This window comes from Notechis scutatus, chromosome 3, assembly GCF_049901735.1.
Source record: "Notechis scutatus isolate UNSWTSFEM ecotype Mainland chromosome 3, rNotScu1.2, whole genome shotgun sequence".
Classification (NCBI taxonomy): domain Eukaryota; kingdom Metazoa; phylum Chordata; class Lepidosauria; order Squamata; family Elapidae; genus Notechis; species Notechis scutatus.
In genome coordinates, this window is record NC_142011.1 from 77569952 (window position 1) to 77593336 (window position 23385).

General features: G+C 35.1%; 2 protein-coding genes across 6 annotated transcripts in view; one reads left to right on the top strand and one right to left on the bottom strand.

Annotated features, from left to right (window-relative positions):
• Positions 1-23385, bottom strand: part of LOC148131244 (uncharacterized) — a 99067-nt gene that overhangs the window by 71556 nt on the left and 4126 nt on the right. The gene's annotated exons all lie outside the window — the stretch shown is intronic.
• Positions 11144-23385, top strand: part of ADGRL2 (adhesion G protein-coupled receptor L2) — a 381557-nt gene continuing 369315 nt past the window's right edge. The window contains exons 1-2 of one of the 3 annotated variants that reach the window (XM_087960527.1): positions 11144-11216; positions 16654-16797. The gene's annotated coding sequence lies outside the window, so the exon portion shown is untranslated. Of the gene's footprint in view, positions 11357-16653; positions 16798-23385 lie in introns of all 3 variants that reach the window. The other 2 variants (XM_087960529.1, XM_087960530.1) reach the window with 2 other exon arrangements.

Sequence of the window (23385 nt, forward strand, 5' to 3'; positions counted from 1 at the left end):
GCACACCATTACTTATCCTGAGAAATGACAAACATGGTGCTAGTTCATCCTTTTACAGAATCATGTATAATGGGAAACAAAGAATGCTGTGCTCATTGTGATATCCTCACACAAATGACACAAATTAGGTTCTTGTATCATTTTACAATATGATGTGACTGCTGCAAATTATATAATGGCATAGTTTTCAATTATCCTGATGCACATTTCATCATTTTGACATCATTATTTATACCAGAAGATTATGAAGCCATCCTATACATGCTTAGATATTGTCCAATAAGATTTATTGACCCAGATAAGAGTGTTCCAAGCGGGTAAACTATAGCAAGCTATTTGCAAAAAAATTACTTGCGTACATTTTACTTGATGCAATGCTATCTGGGGGACCATCTGCCAGTATGTTTTTTTGATAATTTTGTTGTTGTTATTTTCTGGTGGAAGGGTCATATGGAGCAATTTCCATGAAATATTTAAACTTCTTCTACACCTTTTTAAAAGTTTATACTACTCTTTTAATGATTTAGTATTGAATTAATATTATTTAGTTTATAATCCTATTAGAACTATTGTCCCATGTAACTATACATTTATATATATGTATTTGCGTGTATTTACCACCCTATTTTATATAAAATACAAAAAATGTGCTGGTGTGTAGAGGCTGAATAGGCTCTGGATGGCTTGAAACAAACTTGGACATAATCTTTGAATAACCTGGTTTCACAGATCAGCTCTAAATTCTGGAAATTTGCTTTCTTTTGCTCCTGGTAGGGTGGCCTTTTCTTAAATGGAATCTGTGTTCAGTTTTGTGGTCCAATTGGACTCCTGGCTGTGGCAAGTGGCAGCCATGGTCAAGAAGAATTTTGCACAGATTCATCTTGTTCACCAGCTATGCCCTTTCCTGGTTCAGCAAAAGTGCTTTATATGTGGGTTGTTCTTAATAATCAGTTGTGGAATTTATTTATAGTTATTTATAATTCACATTTCTAATATATTTCTAAGATGACTGAATTCATCTGGGCAGCAAACATAATTAAAAACAAAGGAATAAAACAATTAAACCCTAAAACAGGGGTATCAAACTCAAGGCCCAGAGGCCAGATCTGGCCCGTGGGGTGCTTAGATCTGGCCTATGGGTTTGCCCTGGAAACAGCAAATGACTGGCCTGCAGTGCCTCTGCCAGCGAGGCAGCTCAGGAGGGCTGCCCGCTGGCAGAGGGTTGCAGGAAGCCATCACAGCCAAAAACAGAACTCAGGAGCCCGTTTTCGCTAGCAGAACACTTGGGACACCACAGGTGCCACCAACATGAGTGATGTCGAACTGGCCACACCCACCCTGGCCATGCCCCCCCTGCCCCCCCCCCCCAAGGTCAAACACAGGCCTGATGCGGCCCTCAATGAAATCGAGTTTGACAATCCTGCCCTAGAGGAAAGAAGCTGTTCCAGTGCAATAAACATCCACTACATAAGTAATAAGTAAAATATGAAATATAGATGATTGAAGTGAAGGACAACTGATATTATTAGGTAATGTTTGTTAAAAGAAATAGAAATGTAAAAGATTGTTATTAATATTAATTGCAGAGCTGTACTTGAATAGAATAATTATTCTATTTACTATTGTTATACATATATACACAGATATATATATAGATATATACTTTTTTCTTTTAAGAATTTAATGTGTATTTTTAAGGGAATGTACCAAGCAGAATTCGATTGAAAATAGGTATGTGTTATAAAATGAATGTTATAACTGTAAAGGTGTAACTTAAATTTTTAAATAAGATTTGAAAAAAGATAACAAAGGTGTTACACTCCAGTCTAATAATTATAGGGGAAAATTTGTTTTATGAGAAAAGATAATGTGAAATTGTAAACAGGACAGACGAAAGTATAAAAACATTGATTAGAAAGATTTTAAAAATTAGAAAAAGATATGTAATTGAATTAAGAAAGGAATTTGATAATTTAAAATAGGGCTATAGAAAGTAAAGAAAGGGAAAAGCTATTGAAAAAATTGTGAAAATAGTTTTAAGATATGGATTAGAATGTATAAGATAAATATGTATTGAGTTTATGTCTGTATGGAGAAGTGATAACCCGGGGTCATGCTGTTCTCAAAAAAAGATATTTTATTTGTATTTTTATGTTTTGTGAAAACTTAAATAAAACTTTTATTAAAAAAAAAAAAAAAACATCCACTACATACCCATACATTTCTCACAGAGGGAGCCCAGATTCTACTCTGGGTCAGAGTCTGGACACAGAGCTAGATCTTCAGAGCAGCTTTAAAGGAAAATAGAGCCTGGCCATATGATTTTCCTGGGGAAATATTCTTCCAGAGCGAAGGTCAGGCCTCCTGGGTCCCATCAGATGACACCTACTTAGCATTTCTAAATAATCCGATTTGGGCCTACTGAAGTGTAATATGAAATGTATCTTTGCCTTATAATAAACATGCCAAATATTTAGAATGCATAGAGCAGCAAATATTGCTGGAACATCAGGGAATGGAGAAAGATCTTTTCTTTCCAGCTGCAGTTTTCAGCAAAATATATACTCTGAATCTATTATTATATTATTTTACTATTATATTATTTGAGACGTTCAAGAAGAGATTGGACTGCCATTTGTCAGAAATGGTGTAGGGTCTCCCGCTTGGGCAGAGAGTTGGACTAGATGATGATCTGATGATCTGTTATCTGTTATTTGCATTGGGGAGGGAAACAATGATGATTGAAGCCTAGGTCTAGCTATGGAAAAACCCAGTTTGGGCCACATTTAGCATGGATATTGATTGCCTGCTTTGGGGCCACTTATTCTTTCTCAACCTAGCCAACCTTGCAAGATTGTTATGACAAAAAAATAGAAAAAAGGAGCAATACATATGCTGCTTTGGTTTCTTGATGGAGAGGCAGGATGGCGGAATGGATGGACTTCTACATAGAGCATGGCTTCTAAAAACTTCCTAACTGCTGTTGTATTAATGAAATCCATGAAAATACGAATCCTGTGTGGCCACCAAGACAACTGGCTATTTCTGAGAGATTGTTTTTTTTTTTTAATGGGTAAGTGGGGTTATTGCTTTTACCATTTGTTTATGGCATTTAATAATAAACAACCTGCACTGGTTGTCATGGGTTTTGTCAGCTCTATTTGCCCTTCTCTTTTCCCAAACTGGGCTTCAGAATCAAGATGCCTTACCTTCTTGTTGTGATTAGAATTTTCATCTGGGATCCCATGAACTGCTGTAGCTCTGTCTCTGCATTCCTGGTGGAATCTCTCTTTTCCATCTTGAGTTCAAAGTAGGTAGCCTGCATCAAACAGAAGCTCCTTCCAACATTTCTTAAGATACTCTATAACTTAGAGAGGGATGGTTAGAATCTATAAATCTGTGCCATCATTCTTTGTTCTTTTTATCATCATAGCCAAGAATTCAACGATTACATATTTGAGTTCAATTTACAAAAGCTTATCACAGAGGTAAAAGTAATATATTTGATGTTTTTGATATAATCTATTTCAGGAACATTCCTGTCAATATCTTCCTCAATACACTGGTGGAATGTTAACATTTTCCTCTGACACTCGCTACTTCTGAGGCACATTGATGATGAATACATAAAGCTGGAAAGGAAATGATGTTTGGATTCAAAATTGTCCCAGCTATTAAAATCTAGATGCTTGCAGATGGCAGTGGAGTAAAAATATTGCTAGTGTTTTTATTTATTGCAACCTTACAACAAACTGAAGAGATCTGCATGAATAGTACATTGTTTTGAAGCAGTTTCCAGTGTTAAACTGCAAATAATATTAAGCATTATAACAGAGAGTGCTTTGTTTTCTTAACCAACATTACCGTGCACTTCAGAAATTATAAGTGGTGTCAGATCTTTCCCTTATAAAATAAAATAAGAATTCTATTTTTCTTAGTCCAGGTGAATACAAGGAATATCTTGGATTAGGTTTTTGTTGTTGTTCTTTTTACTCTAAAATGTTATGGTAGTCTAAAAATATGGTATTACGAAGTGAACTAGTTTTTAAAAATGATTTCAACATGTCTAGGTGGTATTTTTAAACGGCATATATTAAATTAAGATAAATTAGAGAAGTAAGGCAAGACATCATGGTGATTTTCAGCCTTGGGTAATGTTAATTTTGTATAATGCAAGAAGCAACATTTAATGCTTCTTTTCCTAAAATAAATCTTTTAATGGGCTTAAGAAGGGATCCTGTTCCCAGATTAGTCATAAAGAATTATTTAATGTAGAGAGGTCTCAATGTATCTGACCAGCTAACAATGCAGACTAACTTGTTTGCTATCTAGTTTCCAGTACTCATCTTTTTGTAAACTTCTGGAGTTTTCTGAAATAATGGCATCTATTGAAAATTCAGATTTATTGGATAAAGAAGTCAGTAATGGGAATCATAGCAAATTAAAATTGGGTTGCTTTTTTTCCTCAATTTTCCTTTATTACAGGGGTGGGAAATTATGGCCCTTTTATGATTTGTGGACTTCAGTTCCCATGCTGGCTCAGGTATTCTGGGAATTGAAGTCTACAAGTCATAAAGAGGTCATAGTTCTCCACCTCCGCTTTATTAGAATAGTGCAACATCAAGCCTCTACATAATTGTTCTCATCCAACAAAAAGATTGAAGAATATTTTTCTAGATTCAAAGAGTCGTTTGTCAAGTCAGCTCCCTCTAAACTCTGAAGAGTAAAGCTACAATGAAATGATGAGTTTTCTACAAAGAATAAACAGTTTCTCATGCACAAAACTCACATCTTTCTATGTGAGTCTACAGAATTCTCAGTCTATGGAGATTCTCAGTCATCCAGGTCATGGTTGTCCCAAAGGTGCTTTTACAAGAGGCAATTGGATTTTCTGGTTTTTCTTTGAAAATGTTTTGCTTCTTATCTAAGAAGCTTCTTCAGCTCTTCGATAAGGAGTGAAACATCTTCAAAGAAAAACCAAAAAGTCCAGTTGCCTCTTGAAAAAGCACCTTTGGGACATCTTCTGATCCAGTTCAGGCACCTGAACTTTAGCTTACTGGTCCCTTTTTAAAAAGCTTGGTTTCTATAGCCATGTTACTGTTTGGTGAAGTTCATTGTTGGGTTATCTTGACTGAAAATTTTTCATAGGAGCTTTAGGAATAAATAAGATTATGTTTTTATTGATATATAATAGGTCTGAATAACATAAATATAATATGTGTGTTTGCAAATCTGTTGGTTTATGTTTATCCTAATCAATGAGCAGTGTTCAGTGATCACCTCTTACTCAGAGATGTTAAAAATGGCTGCAAATTATATTAGTACATATGGCTTCATATTTAGCTATTGAAATGAAGCCCATTGAATGAGACCATACATGACTCGGTCAAGCTAGGCTTCAGTGGTAGTGAGAAGTCAAAGGCAGGTGGCACTAGCTGACTCTGCACTGAACTATTTGAAATGGAGATTCCAGAACTAGGAGTCAGATTGATAAAAACAGCTGGCTGGGGTGCAATTTCACTTCCATACACTTGTATGTGGACCCTATTCCGCAAATGGCATGCACAGAGTGTGGATGATAAATGCTTTTTTTTTCTTGTCATTAAGCCTATTTTTGCTAATATTAGGAACTACACTTGCACGTTTGTGTCCTGAAAGATTTGTTGAAGGTTTGCAGACAGGTTTTGCTTCAAAGCTACATTCAGATTTTCAAAGCATACATTTTTTCTCAGCAGGCTAGAGTGATGAAGGATGCCAAAAAGTGATTTGAAATTCCCAGCAGACTGGCAAATGGCAGACTCTATTAAATATCTTCCTTTCTGTCTGTCTTTTCTGTCATTCTTTCTTTCCAGCCTGATGCATCGATGCCATCTGTTTAAAAATGTTGCTTCCCACCGTGAATATTCCCATTTATTCAGGAAAGTAGTGCAGTTGCTAGAGTCAGAATGATGAAATACATTAGCATTAGTAAACATTTGGTTTCCAGATCTTATTGAAGTTCTCCCAAAGCTTCCATATAGCAAGCTGTATTCCAGAGGTTTTCCTATAGAAAGTATGGTTTGATGCTACAATTATTTTTTCCAGATGCTGTATACAATCATGGGTTTAGAGCTAGATGCATTAGCTGGAAGAAAACCAATCAAAATACAGGACTCCCATTTCCCTCCATTTTCTTCCTGCATAGACAATAATGCTAAGTTTAGGGTTACATTAAGTTGGCTTGTCGTAATATTTGAAGGAGAATATTTAGAACACCTTCTGGTATATGCACAACCTATCAAACAATTCAGAATTTAAAGCTGGTTTACATTGAGACTTCCCAGAGTTGCAGTTCCTCAATACAGAAAAAAGAACACGTATTATTCCAGCTGGTATGTTAAACCAATTTTTGTCATTATGGGCAAATCTAGAACCATAGAAATAGAACCATCTGAATGAATCATGGCAAACTTTTATATATGTGGTTTGGAATGCAGATTTTCTTTATGCTCCGAAATCTAAACAGCAGGGCCAGAACTTGGAAACTACCAGGGAATAGCAAGACTTTTTTGCTATTGGTTAGACAAGTTTCCTTTCTTCTTAAAGAAATGTAAATTGCTCTTGGATGGATCTTTTAAAAATGTTGTTACTGATAATACAAAAGGAATAAATGCTGTACCATGAGCTGAATTAGTATTTAATCCTTTCTCATACTGACACTAGGAAATAAACTAGCTTATTTTGCTCTCCTTTTCAGGTTAGACATTTGATTGAAGCTCACGTTAAACACAGCAGAAACAATACTCTGTGATTTGAAAGAAACAAAAAAAACTTTAGACCAACATTTTTAAAATCTCTAACAAACCCAGGCTGAATAATAAGATTTAGGTAGATAAACTATCATCCATATTTGTTCAGCACTTCAAAGTTCCTTATAATCATTAACATCCTTAAATAAGGGTCAGATTAAGATTACTAGTCCTGGTTAAAGAAAATAGGAATCAAGTCTAAGATACAGTGAACTAATGACAGTCATACACTTAGTTGGGATTTGAGCACCAGGTACAATCATAAATTACATGCTGTACCTAGTTGAACCAAAAATTCTTCAGGTTAACCGTAGTTGAATTCCATGATATTCTCAAGTAAAAGAATATAGCACTGCATTTTTCATCAGGACAGAAAAGCTTTGAAGAAATGAGACTTGTTATATTGTATGTAGAAGTTCTTACAGATTAGACAGTTAACTTTAGTTAAATTAAAGATTAGAGATGTATGTATTTCACATGTTAAACATTATTTATGGACATAGCTGATATACTTTGGCCATGTATCCCATACCATTTTAATATGTGAAACTTTATTACTTTTCTACCAAACACAATAGAGAGACACATAATTGCTTTGAGTGCCTGTATGTTTTAACCAGGGATGGGATCCAACTGGTATAACTACCAGTTCTGTCTATTAGTGTCATGCGCGCATGCATGAGTCGCACGAGTGCAATTTACAATCTTCTGAGCTGCCTGGACAGCTGAGCAGTGCTGTGTGCAAGTGCACGGCGGTTAGAAAAGCCCTTTTTTCCTGCTTTTTCAACTGCAGCTGTGTCGCGCAAAGCAGCTGCAGTTAAAAAAGCAGGAAATAAAGGTCAGGTAAGAGCCCTGGCGGGTGGGTGGGCCACAACAGCAGCAGACATAGAACCGGTTCAATGTCTGCTGCTCTTCGGAGCAACCAGTTCTACAGAGGTGGACAGAACCAGTAGAAACCCACCCCTGGTTTTAACATATAAGGGAGATGAAGTCTTCCAGTGTTATATTTTTATCAAATGCACATTACATTAAAAAAGTGCTCATTGTCCACTATGAATTATTTTACCCATAATTATTTGAGTGCAGGAAACTTGACTGTAACCAGAACGTTTCTGGTGTTGAGCTAGTGGCTTTGCTATTTCCTTTCATTACAAAAAAACAACAACTGAAGATAGAGACAGGAAAAAGTTCATTAAGAAGAAATGCCATAGTGTTCACATCTAATCAGCACTTCCCAAATAATGTTCCTAACCATGACCCAAGATTCAACTTCCAAGAAGCTCAACTATTGTAGCATGACCTTTGCATTGAGTCAAGATAGCTGGGAAATATGAGTGGGCATCTCAGCATGTCTCATAGCTAGTTCAAATACTTCTGGGCTCATGTTCTACTTCCTTACAGCTATTTTAGACACATCTGCCCCGAGGACAAAACACACAATATTAGTTTCCCTGCAAGTACAACTTTCCCATATGAGCCATAGATATCACAGGACCTTCCTTTCCTTACAAATTTGCAAGTGTTGAAAGAAAAAAAAATGTGTAAAAAGTTGATAGTTTTGAGACATTGCTCATTTTGACACTTTTTGATCATGTCCCCAAATACTACTTTAATATTATACAAATTGTGTATGTATTTATAATATTAGACTTGACCAAGAACCTTATGAAAGTATTTTTTAATTTTGTAACTTTTCAGTTGGCCCTAAGAAAAACCATTCTTTTTATACATTCACCGATGCCCTTGGATGCACAAATGTCAGAAATAGACTGATCCATTTTAATGTGTTTTGGGATGACATTGTTTATTGAAAAAACATGAGTGTCCTCTCTTCATAGTCAGACCTGGCAGTATGGGGAGTTTGGATGTGTGGAGAAGACATTTAATCACAAGTAGTTTCAGCACATAAATCCTTCCAGCATATCTGGCTCTCACAGTTCTAGACTCTAGGCTATAGTGCTTTATTTCTTCAACAAGTTAGATTTTCCTCTTGCTCAGAGACAAGTTGTTCTTGAGATACAAAGGCAAGCACAAAGCTCTTTGCCTTTCAAATCTGACCCGATTAGGACAATACAAACACAGGAAAAAATAAAATACATGAGGGCTGAAAAAAACAAAGGGTTGAAAGTTGGAACTTTGACAAATGCTTCCTCCTTATCATGTTTGGCAAAACCCAGCTTTTCTTTAAAAATCATTTTTGTGTTGTTTTAGAATTAAATAGTGGTACAGATTATCTTGGCAGAAAGTTATAGATGCAGAGATGCAGAAATAAAGATAGATAGATAGAGGGAGGGAGGGAGGGGAGAGAGAGAGAGAGGGAGGGAGAGAGAGAGAGAGAGAGAGAGAGAGAGAGAGAGAATCTGTAATTTAGTATGCAAATAGAGGAGGATTGTGCACTGAAGATACTCAAAGCAACATTTTACCATTATGAAAACTTAAAAACCAACCCCAGTGCCTGGTTACAAGAACTGGAATACCATTGTGATTTTCTTACTAGTACAGGCCCTATTGTATTTCTTTCAGGCCATTTGTTTTTATGTGCAGATGATATTTAGGAATCTTGCAGTAATTAAAATTGGGAGACTTCTAATTATGTATGTCTTGAATCACATGCTTGGATGTAACTAGCCAAATACGATTCTACTCAGTATCTCTGGAAGCAACACTGTTCACATTTCCTCTCTTATTAGGCTGAAATATATATGTTCAAGGTAACATAACTTTGATAAGAATTACAGGCAAAGAGGTTGAGGAGTTCCAGCTTGAATCAAACATCTTGGGAAACAAAAACATTCTTTTTCAAAGGTTTGCGTTACTCATTGCCTGTAGGAGGATAGAGGAAGAGTGTTTACTGAACAGCACAGAACTGTTTGAAAAGTTTTAATTTACTACTGAAGAGTTTTAAAAATGCAACTTGAAGTATTCATACCACATTAAATGGAGGAGTCTGTGCATAGCACTTTGCATTATTGTCCCCTCATTCCTGAAAAACTATACCAACATATGTTTTGGGAAATTCCTCTCTATGCATATTAAAAATTAAAGATGAAACGATTAGTCCTTTTTTTAATTAGTTGAATTGTCAAACTCTTCATATTGTTTTGAAAAATTTAGCAGGATTCATGATTGTATAAAACATGAAAGTGCTTGCCTTGTGATATAATCCAGGATTGGTTTAATGTCCTGCAAGAAAATCATTTTAAAGTTGTTCTGCAATAAAATATATTTCAGATATAAATTTTTGCCTTATTAGAAGAACAGAGATCTAAAATATTTGTACATTTTCCTACCAATGCTGTGAAGACATACAGGTAGTCCTTGAGTTATAATCAAAATTGGAACCAGGATTGTCACAAGTTGATGTGGTTGTAAAGTTTGATGTCACGTGACTACAATCCCAGCACTCTTTGTTCTGGTGGTTAACTGAGAATTGTGACTCTTTAAGTGACTACCTATTCCAATCCAAGGCTTTTTAGGTTTGGTCCCTCCTAGCACCAAGCCTCAGTAAGGTAAAAGACTGCCCCCAATACTCTCAATACATATAACTCTGCCCTCCCCAATCGATCCGTTGGCTGCACTGCAGTGCACCCTGCCTTGTGAGGTGGCAAGCAGCCCCCAAACCATATAGTCTGGGAATGCCTTCCACAGTGCCCCCCAGACCAGTCCCATAGTTGTCCTCACCACTCTGCACTCTGAGGTTACTTCTGCTGCTCTTTGCTCTGTTGACCAGCTTCCTTTCACTGTTTTCTTGCTATTGGAGCACTGGAAGTTGGAGCGCTCCACCAGTTGTTAGTGTGAGTGGGCTGCCAATTGTCCAAATGTTGATCACATGACTGGGGGACATTGCAACAACTCATAATTTAACAATTCATAAATTCATTTTTTCAACCCCATTTGCAACTTCAAATGGTTTCTGTTTTAATAGTTGTCACTTGAGGTCTACCTGTAATCAATTAGTATAGTGATGAATGCTAAGACATGTCTATGGAGGAGAACCATCTTTCCAATTTGTGTATTTGTCATGGACACCATGAGATTAGAAGTTAAGCTCTGATCTGGTGTGAACCTTTAAAGTACACCAGACTAAGAAACCAATGCCAACTAATTTAGGACTACTTTTATTATAACAGTTATAATAACAGCATCTTGCAGGCCTAAATGTATTTCTCTCTTTCTGACTTTATCTTCATTTAAACTAGGGAAAGGCCTGTCTGAGACATACACTCAAATTAGTTTCTTGGAATGGGCTCAAGCTCTGTTTGTTTGATTATAGCTTTGGAAGTAGTGTTTCCTTCTGTCCTTCAAGGCCGTTCCCTATTTCCTTTACACTGGGCATTGTTATACTTGGATAAAGGAGACTGCCAGGAGAAACAACAGAGCTATAAACTAGATGAAGGAACCAAAACACAACTTGGAAGAAAACAATAGGTAATAACTTCATAGTGTTTCCAAGAAAATTGCAACGTGCAGCAGTCACCCAAGGCTCGGACTGGACTTGAAGGAGACTTTGTTTATTCATTTGTTTGTTTGTTTATTGCCTTTTCTTTTACAAGGATTCACTAATTCCAGTACGACCTTTACTAGTAATCTTCCTTTGCTAGAATAGTGTTTATATCACACTAGCTTATATTGTGTCTTCTGCTCTGGCACTTTTAGAGATTCTAAATTCAATCAATAAACTGAGATGAAGTGCAAGAAATTTAGCCCAAATGATCAGAGCTACCATCTCTTTTATAACTTTGATCATGTTTTGATCTATTAAAGCATGTCTTCTAATCTATTCCACAGATGTTGCCAAACTATATGTTTCATTCTTCCTGATGGCTAGAGATGGGATGAAAGAGTGATATGCTACCTGTAGTGTTAAAGTTGTGTGATTAGATTTTTTTTAAAGAAAACTGTTTAGGAATAGAATAGAAAAATAGACATTTTTTTTTTTTTTTTTGGATTTTCACGTGTATGCAGAAAGCATCAGGTGACACAAATCCTGGCAACCTGTTTTATTTTGTTTTGAAAATTTCAGTCATCTTGATCTCATTTTCCTTGAACTTAAATTGGTATTCTCCACTTTTGAGGAGAAATATAAGAGATAAATGTTTTACATTTTATTTTTCTTTGTCTGCTGTGGTATATAAGAGTTTTCTTAATGGATATAAATTGAAAAGTTTTCAAAGGAAGATAATTTGCAAAATAAGTTAGCACACAGCTATCGGGCTTGACTCTTCAGACATCAGAACATTGTAATTTGAACAACCTTATGTCCTGCTGAGCATAAAGGAAAGACAGTTCTGCTTCTTTGCTTTTCTAACATTTTTCTAATAATAAAGTTCATTTTCTATCATAACTACATTCATTTTGCTAAAGTGACTAAAATGATTAGAAACTTAAGAAAATACAGATTGTTAAAAATCCTATCCATTTTTCTTTCTTTCTACAAACAGTTTTAATGGGCTGCTTTGAAACTTGGCACATAGCACATTAATCCAGTCTAACCCTTCTATCAAGCTGTCTGTGTTTCTTGAACAGATTCCCCCCAAAACTGTGTCAAAACCATAAATTACTGGATTAAACTTGTTGGAAATGATGAAAGCTGAATTCATGTACATACATGTGGTAGTACAAATGGACTCTTTTATAATTTAACTTGAATTGAAAGCAATAAATTTGAAACAGGTTTAACTGATGATATTGGTAATCCACAACATATTTCATAAATTTTGTTGAATGAACATTGGGTTTTGTTGAGTAATCTCCTCAATTAAGAATAGGACAGTTAATTCAAACAATCTGCAAAACAGCAAAACAATATCGCTTTCAAATGTTATGTTACAGAATAGTTACTCTCACTAGTTCTTTTAATAATTAAACCAATTAAACTGCAAAGTATTTTCAACTTTTCATTGATGTGTCAGGCATAACGATTATTGTGTTTCTGTATTCACTGTGTCGTTTACAATGTCATTGCTATTTTCTGGGCTATATCTTTCCTACTGAAATCTGGGAAGTAAAAACCAATTGTAGTTTACAGTAGTAAAGTAAACTCTTATAGGAATTTCATGCATTTAATTCCTATTTATTTCATATTTCATGAAAACTGGCACTTCAGTTTTCATGGTCTAGTTAAATGTAAATAACTGACTAAAAGACAGCCATGTACTATTACTGGATTACACTTGAGTTTCTCAAATATTGAGTTCATTTGTATCGTATGTAGTATTTGAGTAATGCTAACATAATCTCAATTTTAGTAAACTCAGTTTTACATGTTTTTATGATCTCTCTTCAGTTTGATTTGCCTTAGCTCAGTTATAAAAAAAATAGTACAGGTAGGCCTCAACATACAACAGTTTACTTAATGACCATTCAAAGTTACAACTACACTGAAACAAATGACTAATGATCATTTTTCACATTTATGACCATTGCCACATCCCCATGGTCACACAATTTACATTTGGGTTCTTGACAACTGACTCATATTTGCAGTGTCTGGAATCATGTGGTCCCCCTTTTGTGTCCTTCTGACAAGAAAAATCAGTGGGGAAACCAGATTCACTTAACAATTCATGTTACTAATTTAACAACTGCAGTGATTCACTTAATAAATGTGTCAAGAAAAGTTGTAAAATGGAGAAAAAACTCACTTAACAAATTTCTCACTTAGCAACATAAATTTTGGACCCAATTGTTGTCGTACATTGAAGATTACCTGTATATTGTTGAAAAATCCTACATCCATTTGGTAGTTGGCTGGCTATCCTTTCTATACAACTATTATTTGAATATTTTACAGAAATGCAAATAATAGGGCTGTGCCAGGCAATCAGAAATCAAGCTCTAAAGAAGCATGGATGAAAAATTTCAATTTTGCCTCTGCTGTGTTGATAATTTCCTGTCTGAACTAGAGTTGCTGTTTGTAAGCTCTCTTTTATATTGTATACACATGCTTTAATTGCTTTTTGTGATTAGAAACATAACCTGCACTTCATTGTCAGAGAATATACTAATTGTCCATTCAGCACAAGTCAGCTTAATAGATGTGATACTTAATCAGGAAGTTATCCCTCAAGGAATTCCAATGTCAGATAACTGAGAAAGTTCAGTGTTTTCAAAACTGCCCACATTTACTACAGTGCGAACATTAGAATAAGTTAAAGCAGTTGGGATGAGTAATTAGGAATGTAAAGAGGTAGTTGAAGATGCCATGGTGTAAATTTATTATACTGCCATTCTCTTTCCTGAGGTGTACAAGCATGAAAGAAATGTGTTAGAAGTACATTGCTATGCAAAGAACAGCAGACTTATTCTGGCATTATGCATTGACATGTTAACATTGTGAGAGAATGAAGTGACAAGCCTTAATATTTAGTATTTTTATCGTAAAGCTATTATAAGCTACTATTTAAACATATCTATTAATACGGTTAAATTCTTCTTAAACTTTTATAATAAGAAGTTGAAATAGCCCTAGAATTTGTATTTTAAGTTAAAAAAAACTGTAGTTTTGAATATACAGTAAATTCATTCCATATAGTAAACAGACCACACAGAAAATGTAGATGAGTAAAATTTAAACCTGACTCTTTCTCTTTAGCTAAAACTCAGAATACTCTCTTTGACTATTGTTTTATTTTTTTGCTATAATTTGAAATAACACAAAGAACATTTTTTTAAAAAAAAAAATATTGAGTTTAGAACTTCTAGCTCCTCAGGAAAATGATGATTTTTAATATTCTGTGGAGTTCCTTGCTATATTAAAAAAAAAATCTGGCATACATTATTTAAAAAAAAAAAAAAAAAAGAGCCAAGAATCTTGTGTTATTTATTTTTTATGGGATAAAAGCTTCAACTAATCAACTGATGTATGCAAGTGTAGTGGTACAGAAAAGTAAGAATGCATCTTATATTTTAGAGTAGAAAAGTCAAAGGAATAGTTAATGGGACCTGAAATATAAAAAATGGAGGTAACTAATATCCACATTCCATGAAACTGCTTCATAATTTTAAGCATTTTATCACTGTTTCTGTCAGAACCTGAGCCATAATATGACAATGATCCCCAAGGAACTGTTAACTTAAAGTAAGTGTTTTTTATCTGAACTGTGGAACTCCAGATCTGAATTTTATGAAATTTCATGAGTTATATCTCTCTGGCATATTTTCTGCCTTTAAAAAAAAAACAGATTTAGGGTTTGGTTTTTTTTTAAAAAAAAAAATTAAAGTGTTATCCGCTGTTTATAGTTGTTTTGAGTCCATTTGATTATATGCTATATACATTTATATTCATTCATTCTAATCTTAACATCAATTTTTTCAGTAGATATATGATCAAATTGTGACATTTTGAGAATCACTTGTTTCTCTACTTACTATATACTTTATCTTACTATACACCCAATACTTTAATATTTATTGTGCTCTCCGGCCTGCCCACCCCGCACCCAATGGTAAGGTCTACATCTGAACTGATTTCACAGTTCTTGCTGTAAAGAATCCTTCCAGACAAGGCTTTCATAGCACAATCAACTTGCCTCAGTCACAAAATGATGTCAGCCTTAACTATTTCAATCACATTGCTTTTTTTTTTCCAAGAAAAAAGGAAGAAAGGCCTAATCAATTACACTGTACAAATTAATAATAGTGCTAGAAGCCATTCATTCCAAAATGAAAACCCCAGAACCTCAAGGAAAAAATATTCAGTACCTTTAATTTTTCACTTTATGATATACTTTTTGAGATGAAATGATCAGATTACCACAATGTCTTATAAATTGTTCACAGCTTTAATCGCAACATTGGCATACAGGCTATTTTAATTCTAGTGCATTGTGAAAAATATTTTGGAGCTGCTTTTGAAAACAGATAAAATCCCAATTTCCCATTTTACAGAGCTTCCTGTCCTTCCTTTGTATATTTGTGATCCATTTCCACAGTTAATTCTTTAATTTTGTCTGAATGCTGTGCATATATTTGGGACAAAACCAGCATTGGATAACAGAGTCTGTGAACTGAAAAACAGTGTGCCATTGCATATAAGTTGTTGTTCTGGATTGCCCGTGCACAGCACAATTTTGCACATCTTTCTTGAATTTTAGTATGCTGACTTTTTATTCCAGAAACATTCTTAGCATGAGAGGTTTTCTCAGTAACAATTCAAGTAACATTTTTAATTACCAAGTAGTATTTATCGTCCTTCCCCCATACTGTTTTTGGAATAGAGGGAGCCACTGCAGTACGGCAGAGGCCACAAACCTGCCTGATGAAGCACGGATGAATAAAAAGTATTCCCCTGAGTTTAACAGCCATTATTAATGTGCATCTCTAATAGGCATTTTTAAAATTCATTGAAAGGTTAAAGGACAGACTTTCAACCGTTGTTTTGCATTTTGTTTGGGGAGATTAGTTCAGTACATTTCCACAAAGGAAGTGTGAAAAGATATCAGCAAATTGCTTTCCATTAATTACATCTGCTGCATACAAGGGAATTCACAAAAATAAAAGGAAAGGGGGAAAAAAAATCCTTAGCTGGTCATCACCATTTAAACTCGCTTTTACCAGCCTGACCAGGCAGAATGTGAAGGCTTTTTACAAAACTCCATTAAAATTTGTAGAACATCAAATCTACATTAAGCAAAAGAACAGAACCTAAAAGAAGTCAAGTGCCAATTTCTCTACCTTTAAGAACAGAAAATACAATTTTTAAAAACCGACTCACTATTGAGTGGATAAAATGGATGGGAGAAATGGAGACTTTTGACAATCTAATTTAAGCATAAATATCTGAATTTATTATTATAATTATCTTACATGTAATTTGTAAAAAATATTCACCAAACGAATGACACTTTTTCTTTTTTACCTTTAGCACCAGGAAACTGCAAGCTTTCAAATTTCTGGAGCAGAAGATGGTACAACTGAAATTATGATTCCCAGTTTTATTTATTAAGTTAAACTTTGAACACCAAGCAACCTTCCACATCCAGCATCTTCCCCAATTTTGTGCTCTCAGGTACCTTTCCTATTACAATAATTAGATTTTACAAGCAAGTTTGCATTATTTGTATAACTAATAATTACAATACTTCTCTCTAGTTAGCACTGTTTTAGCTTTCCATATAGCTAGATATGGAGAGATCTTTAATATTATTGGAAATGAATAACTTGAGGCCTGGACCTATATAACTTCCATTTTATAGATCATGATTCCAATTATAGTATAAAGAAAAGAGTCCCCTTTGTAGAAAATTAAGCCAATTAAGATCTTACCACTAGAACAAGGGTGGGCAATTAATTTTCCAAGGGGCCACGTGAAAAATTGGAGCTGTTATGGAAGGTTGCTGCTGCCTCCCCCAACTGATGCCACTCACTCCCTGCTTCCAACATCCTGTCCCCCAATAGTGGTGCCCCATTTCTACCACCAATGCTCCATCCCCCCCCACCAACGTGCTACTGTGTGCCAGAGTGGAACAGTCCATGGGCCCAGATGTGGCCCATAAGCATAAAATGCTTTAAGTACAATCCTAGTATTTAAAGTACTAGGACAGTTGAAACCTGGTACTTTAAAATACATGCTACTGATTTAACTGTTCCAGACTTTGAACAGCAACAGTAATAGTTCAATATTCCTTAATAGCAATAACATTTAGATTTATATACCATTCCACAGTGCTTTACAGCCCTCTCTAAGTGGTTTACAGAATCACCATATTTCCCCCAACAATCTGAGTCCTCATTTTACAGACCTCAGAAAAGATGTAAGGCTGAGTCAACCTTGAGCTTGTGAGATCGAACCTCTGGCAGTGAGCAGAGTCAGCCTGCAATACTGCATTCTAACTATTGCATCACCATGGCTCTTATATGTATTATACATTTTAATGCTTATAATAATTGTACAATTAGCTTGTTGCAAATGCAGAATTTATCTGAATTGAAGGAAACTGTAAAATTACAATGGTCCTTGCCCCAAAGCATGATAGAAAGAATGTCAGGTAACATTTATTACTAGAGAAATCAACAATGGAAACAGGGAAACAGCAGCTGAAGAGAAACTACAAGGCTCTCTACCTACATGTATAAAATTATTTAGAAAAAAAAATCTAATTTGACAAGCTCTGACATAGAATATAATGATTCCCACTAAAGCAAAATGGTAGTTTGATCCTTCTTGACAAGGTATTTTGCATCATCCAGAAACTACAACCAGTAGTTCCAGTAGCTGTGAATATGTAGCATGCTCAAAGGCCTCTTTTAGCTACAGTCACTGTGGGAAGAAACAGAACAAGCAAAGCAATGTAGCCACTTTGATTTTAGTAGGAAGGAACCCACACTCCTTTGTGAAGTAGTTTTGAAAAAATGCTTCACTTCTGCACAATCCTACTAGGTTCATACCAAGAGCAAATTCCATTCATAACTTGTGACATCAGTTCATTAGCCTTATTCAAGCCTTATTCAATATTTTTGCTGTAGTTGCTAGAAAAATACTTACCATGGTTGTAATATCACATTACAATAATATGTTATACATGGTCTACCATATAGTTTTGCAGAAATATATGATTACTTCTCCTGAATGCACTACTTTCTCTTAAGAAAGTAATCTGCTGAAATGGAAATAACCTGATCCTACTAAATTGTGGTTGCATATTGTTCCTGTTGTGGAATGAATCCTGATCCAACCATACAAAATGAATAGAAGGGATAATTTCTTACTAAGGCAATACATAAGTGAGGGCATTTGAATATGCATGTTTTAAGATTCTCTACATGCTATATATTCATTACATTGAAGCATTTATTTGCAACTATAGGTTTTAGCACTCATAGATTTTTGTCATACATTCTCCTGGTAATAACTAACCAGTCTTTTTCTACCCTGAAGATGTCAATCTGTAGTAAAGTATAAACTCAACACTATCGCTACCTACTCTAGTTTTTCTATTAATTGTACCTCAGTTATACAGAATATGCTGCTATTCAATTTACTTTATGTCTTTCATCTAGCCTGACCTTATCATAATCCTATGTACATATAAATCTCAGATTCAATTTTAATCTATAAAATAATAATTTTAATCTATAAATCTATAAAAAAATCTATAATCTATAAATCTATAAATAATTTTAATCTATAAAATAATAAATAATTTTGTAACTTCATAAAATAATGCATTTTCATTGGAAATGAAAAATAAAGCTGTCTAAATTATACATTGTGTGTATATATAATAGAAAGGATAACTAAACAACAAGGGATAATGGGAAAATGGGAAAGATAAGCATGCTTAATTTGTGTAATTCTACTTACTCTTATTTCTTGTTTTACATTACTTTTGGACTGATGCATGCTATTTAAAGCAGCAACTGTGAAAAATCTATAAATTTGTCTAGGCAGAATAGAAACATGTTTTTGATTACGCTTCCACTAAAATTTGGGATTGTTCCTCAAATTTGTTTGTGATCTACTTCCCAGGTAGATACAAATCACATTTGAGAAGCCTTGACTGAGGCATAATTAATGGATTCATATTCCTTTTACAATATTACTGTGTAATAGTATGTAGTATAACTAATGTAGTTTCCATGTTTGTAGATTAGTAATATGTGTAGTCAGAATAAAAATATATGGAATAGAGAAGAATGCAACAGAGTAATCTCTAACTAACAATTATTTTGGAATGACAGGGATAGTTTAACAACAGATTAGTGGTTATCACACTCTTTGTAGGTAAAAGAGGATAGTATTTAAGCTAGTCTCCACAAGATCACTGTGGATGATAATGCTAGGCCCCAAAGGTAGTCATGTCTAGAGAAATATAATTTCATATTTTGATTTAAATAGACAAGTAGCAGATGATGAGTTACAAAAAAAAAAAAGAAAAAGAAACCAAAGAGACTCCAATATAGCATTATATTAATCAGTAACTTCAATTGTCATCATGAAGTACTGAAACACAAATTTCTTTACTTATAAAATTGTAAAATTTCTAGGTATGTGAACAGATGTGGCCTAGAACATTTGTTCCTAGGAACTCAAGCAACACGTAGAAGGCTGAGTAATAAATTTTCTTCTAATAATATTTCTTATCCCTTTTGCTTAAGAGAAAATGAAACATGGCAATCCTCTCAGCTGCTGTGGAAAACTAAATCCCACCTTGTCACACATTTCACAATGCTAGCTTGTGAAAGCCTTCAAAATTCTAGCCACAATAACAATGCAATTGAATATATGTCCATAAACATTCCAGTTGTTAGTGATTGTGTTGCTTCTCTGGGCTTCACAGTCCTTCTCATCTCCTGAAGGTAAAATAACCTTTAGGGAAAGGGATCCTAAAATGTCCTTGTGCTTTAGAATTGTTAGTTGCATGTGCTTGGGACTGAGTAGGCATTTGTTTGAGTGATAATAAAAGCTACAGCTTTGATTTCTGTGATTCTGAAAGGCAACTGAGAAGGATATGTAGGGATGCATTGAAATGTCTGCTTTTTGGGGATGGCTCATTTAATAATTGCATTCTAGAGATCTCAGTAACAACTAATTTTGCTAAGGGGTTAATGATGCAGTTTGCCACTCATCAAAAATGGAATTAAAACATCATGTAAATGAGGGTCAAGCAACTTACGCTATTTAAAATCATTGATAAAAGGGAAGTGTTTGTTCCATCTGTATATTTTAAATATATTAATTACTATGAGGATTTTGGTTAGGAGTATATCATGAGTATTATATTCTGAGAGGTGCTAATAACTTAATTTACCAACACAGTGTATCAACTGGTAAGAAACAATGAATATTAATAGCATAAAAATATTTTTGGCTGAAATCAGAGCCATACATTGAATAGAAATGAAGAGCTAGAACCCCTAAATCAGAATAATTAACGTTTTAAAGTACAGATTTATCGGCGTATAACAAGCACTTTTTTCCCTGAAAATAGGGGGCAAATGATGTATGCGTGTTATACGCCGATATAATGTTAAGAAGCCAGCAGAGGCCGGGCGGTGCGAGCAGAGGGCAAGCAGAGGCCGGGCGGTGCGAGCGGAGGGCAAGCGGAGGCCGGGCGGTGCGAGCAGAGGCCGGGCGGTGCGAGCAGAGGGCAAGCGGAGGCCGGGCGGTGCGAGCGGAGGCCGGGCGGTGCGAGCGGAGGGCAAGCGGAGGCCGGGCGGTGCAAGCAGAGGGCAAGTGGAGGCCGGGCGGGTGCGAGCGGAGGCCGGGCGGTGCGAACGGAGGGCAAGCGGAGGCCGGGCGGTGCGAGCGGAGGGCAAGCGGAGGCCGGGCGATGCGAGCGGAGGCCGGGCGGTGTTTTTATTTAGAAATTTAAATTTTTTTCCTGAAATTTCCCTCTTAAAATGAAGATGCGTGTTATACGCCGATAAATACGGTAACTTAAAATTAGTTCACTGAACAAGAGTAAAATTGAATACAGTAGCTATAGTGTCCTTTTATTTTTAAATTAACTACTTAATTTGTTTTTATTATACTTTAAAAATTCAGATTATATATATATATATATATATATATATATATATATATATATATATATATATATATATATATATATATATATATATATATATATATAGTATTCAGCTTTGTTCGGGTATTTTCCCACGTCATTATAGTTGTGCTTTTAAAGTTGTAGCAACGTTTCGGCAGAATCTCATCTGCCATCATCAGGCTTCTGTATAGTGTTCATCTGTGAGTCAGACTTTTATAGTGGTTTCAGATTTAAATTTGGGGCAGCCTATTGCTGTGCCAGAATGGTTTTTTCTTCATCCTGATTGGTTGGGAGTCTTGGTCTGTGTTTATTGGTTTGCTGTGTTCTGCTTGATTGGTGTTTCTAATATCTTCTGTCTGTTTTGTGGCTTTTTTTGTCTTGGTTGGCTAGCAACATTGTGTTCCTGTATTGGAGGCTTTTAGTGCAGCTTGGCTCCAAGTAAATGGACGGCTATCATTTGTTAGGAAGCTAGGTTTCATCTGGGTGCCTGGTTGGGGTATGTTTGAGTTGGAGGTATCAGGGGGGATCTGTTTGTGCCCAGGTGTTTGGCTGGCTTGTGGTGTGGAGATTTTTTTGTTTGTGAGTGCAGGCTTCCAAATAATTGACAGTCTGGTGGAATCATCTCTTCTATTCAATATATATATATTAAAAAATCATAAAGTGTGTTTGCCAGTAAACACAATGTCCTTTTTTGCCCAAAGCAAAAGTTCCCCTGCTCAAGACACGGTATCTGCTTATGAGGAAAACACTGCAAGAACCTCATTGAAGTATTTACTTTGTTTATCTTCTGGGAGTTTCCTCTGTCATAGCATAAGATTCCCTGAGTATCAATGAGTCTGAAAATGTTTATATTCTGCCAAGAATCAAGTTGTAAAGTTTGCATGCCAGCACTTTAAATTAATCTAAAATAATACAAAAGGGAATTTGCCAACTTGGAAGGCTTTCTACAGCCTCATCACTATTGTCTCAATTAATAAACGTGTTTTATATCACTGAAGCGATTTCCCTCTTTTGTAGCCAGTTATGACACCAGTGATAGTGTCGCTCTAAGGATGTATATTGAAGCAGATACGAAATCATGATGTAACATGAGCCTCCTGAAATATAAAATAGCAATTAATTCCATACAATAAGTCATCAGATAAGACAATAACAATCTAAACTTCAATTAAGGGAATAATATTATTCTGTTCACTTTTTAATTTGATAAATATTATAGTACCCCTGTCTTGTGCCTTTAAGCATTAATAGTCAACTCTGACACATCAGAACAAAAGCTTATGAACATAAAAAACATATACTCATATACTTTCTAATGAGAAGTAACATTTCAAAATATTGGATGGAGGAGGGGGAGAAAAACATATCACAGTACCATGAAATATGTCTTTAAAAAAATGTTTTCCTATTCAGCCAAGCAGCTATGTTTTGTTATAAATACGTGAAATTACCAGATTGTCCTGGATTTCTTTTCTTAAAAAATAAAAATGGGGAGTCACTGCATCATTAAGCTTTGAATGAATATAATGTAACTATTGAAACTGCTTAAAATATTTCCTAACCATAAATTATTATCGAAAAATATTTTTCAAGCAGATAAAAAGAGTTGTCAATTCTGCATAGCGAATGTCTCATAAGGGGCTCATTTATGGTTGAAAACTGAATAAAAGCAGTAAATTAAGAACAGACATAACCATAGAGAAACTGTAATCCGCTGCAGATTTCTCTGGTGAATGAAGTATTGTGTGGATTTGCTCTCCTTGCTTGTATAGTTAACCACTCACATCTGTGACTGGAGTGGACTCCATACACACAGATGAATTTTATTCCATAACTCCTCCCTCACAGCCACTCTGAAATAAGCATATGCTAGTTAACCAAGCCTTCAGAAACTGGACTTTCTGTTTGTTGGACCCTTTGCTATTGAAAGGGGGGAAAAAAACATTCCTGGACATGAGCACAAGTTCAAAAGGCTTAGTTAGAAAGATGATGCAAAAACACTCACTAAATATATATATTTACCACAGTGCAAATATTTCACTTTATGTAAACTGTGATGTTTTGGTTTAAATCAAGTCCTCATCTTTGCTGCCATGCTTGTCGCT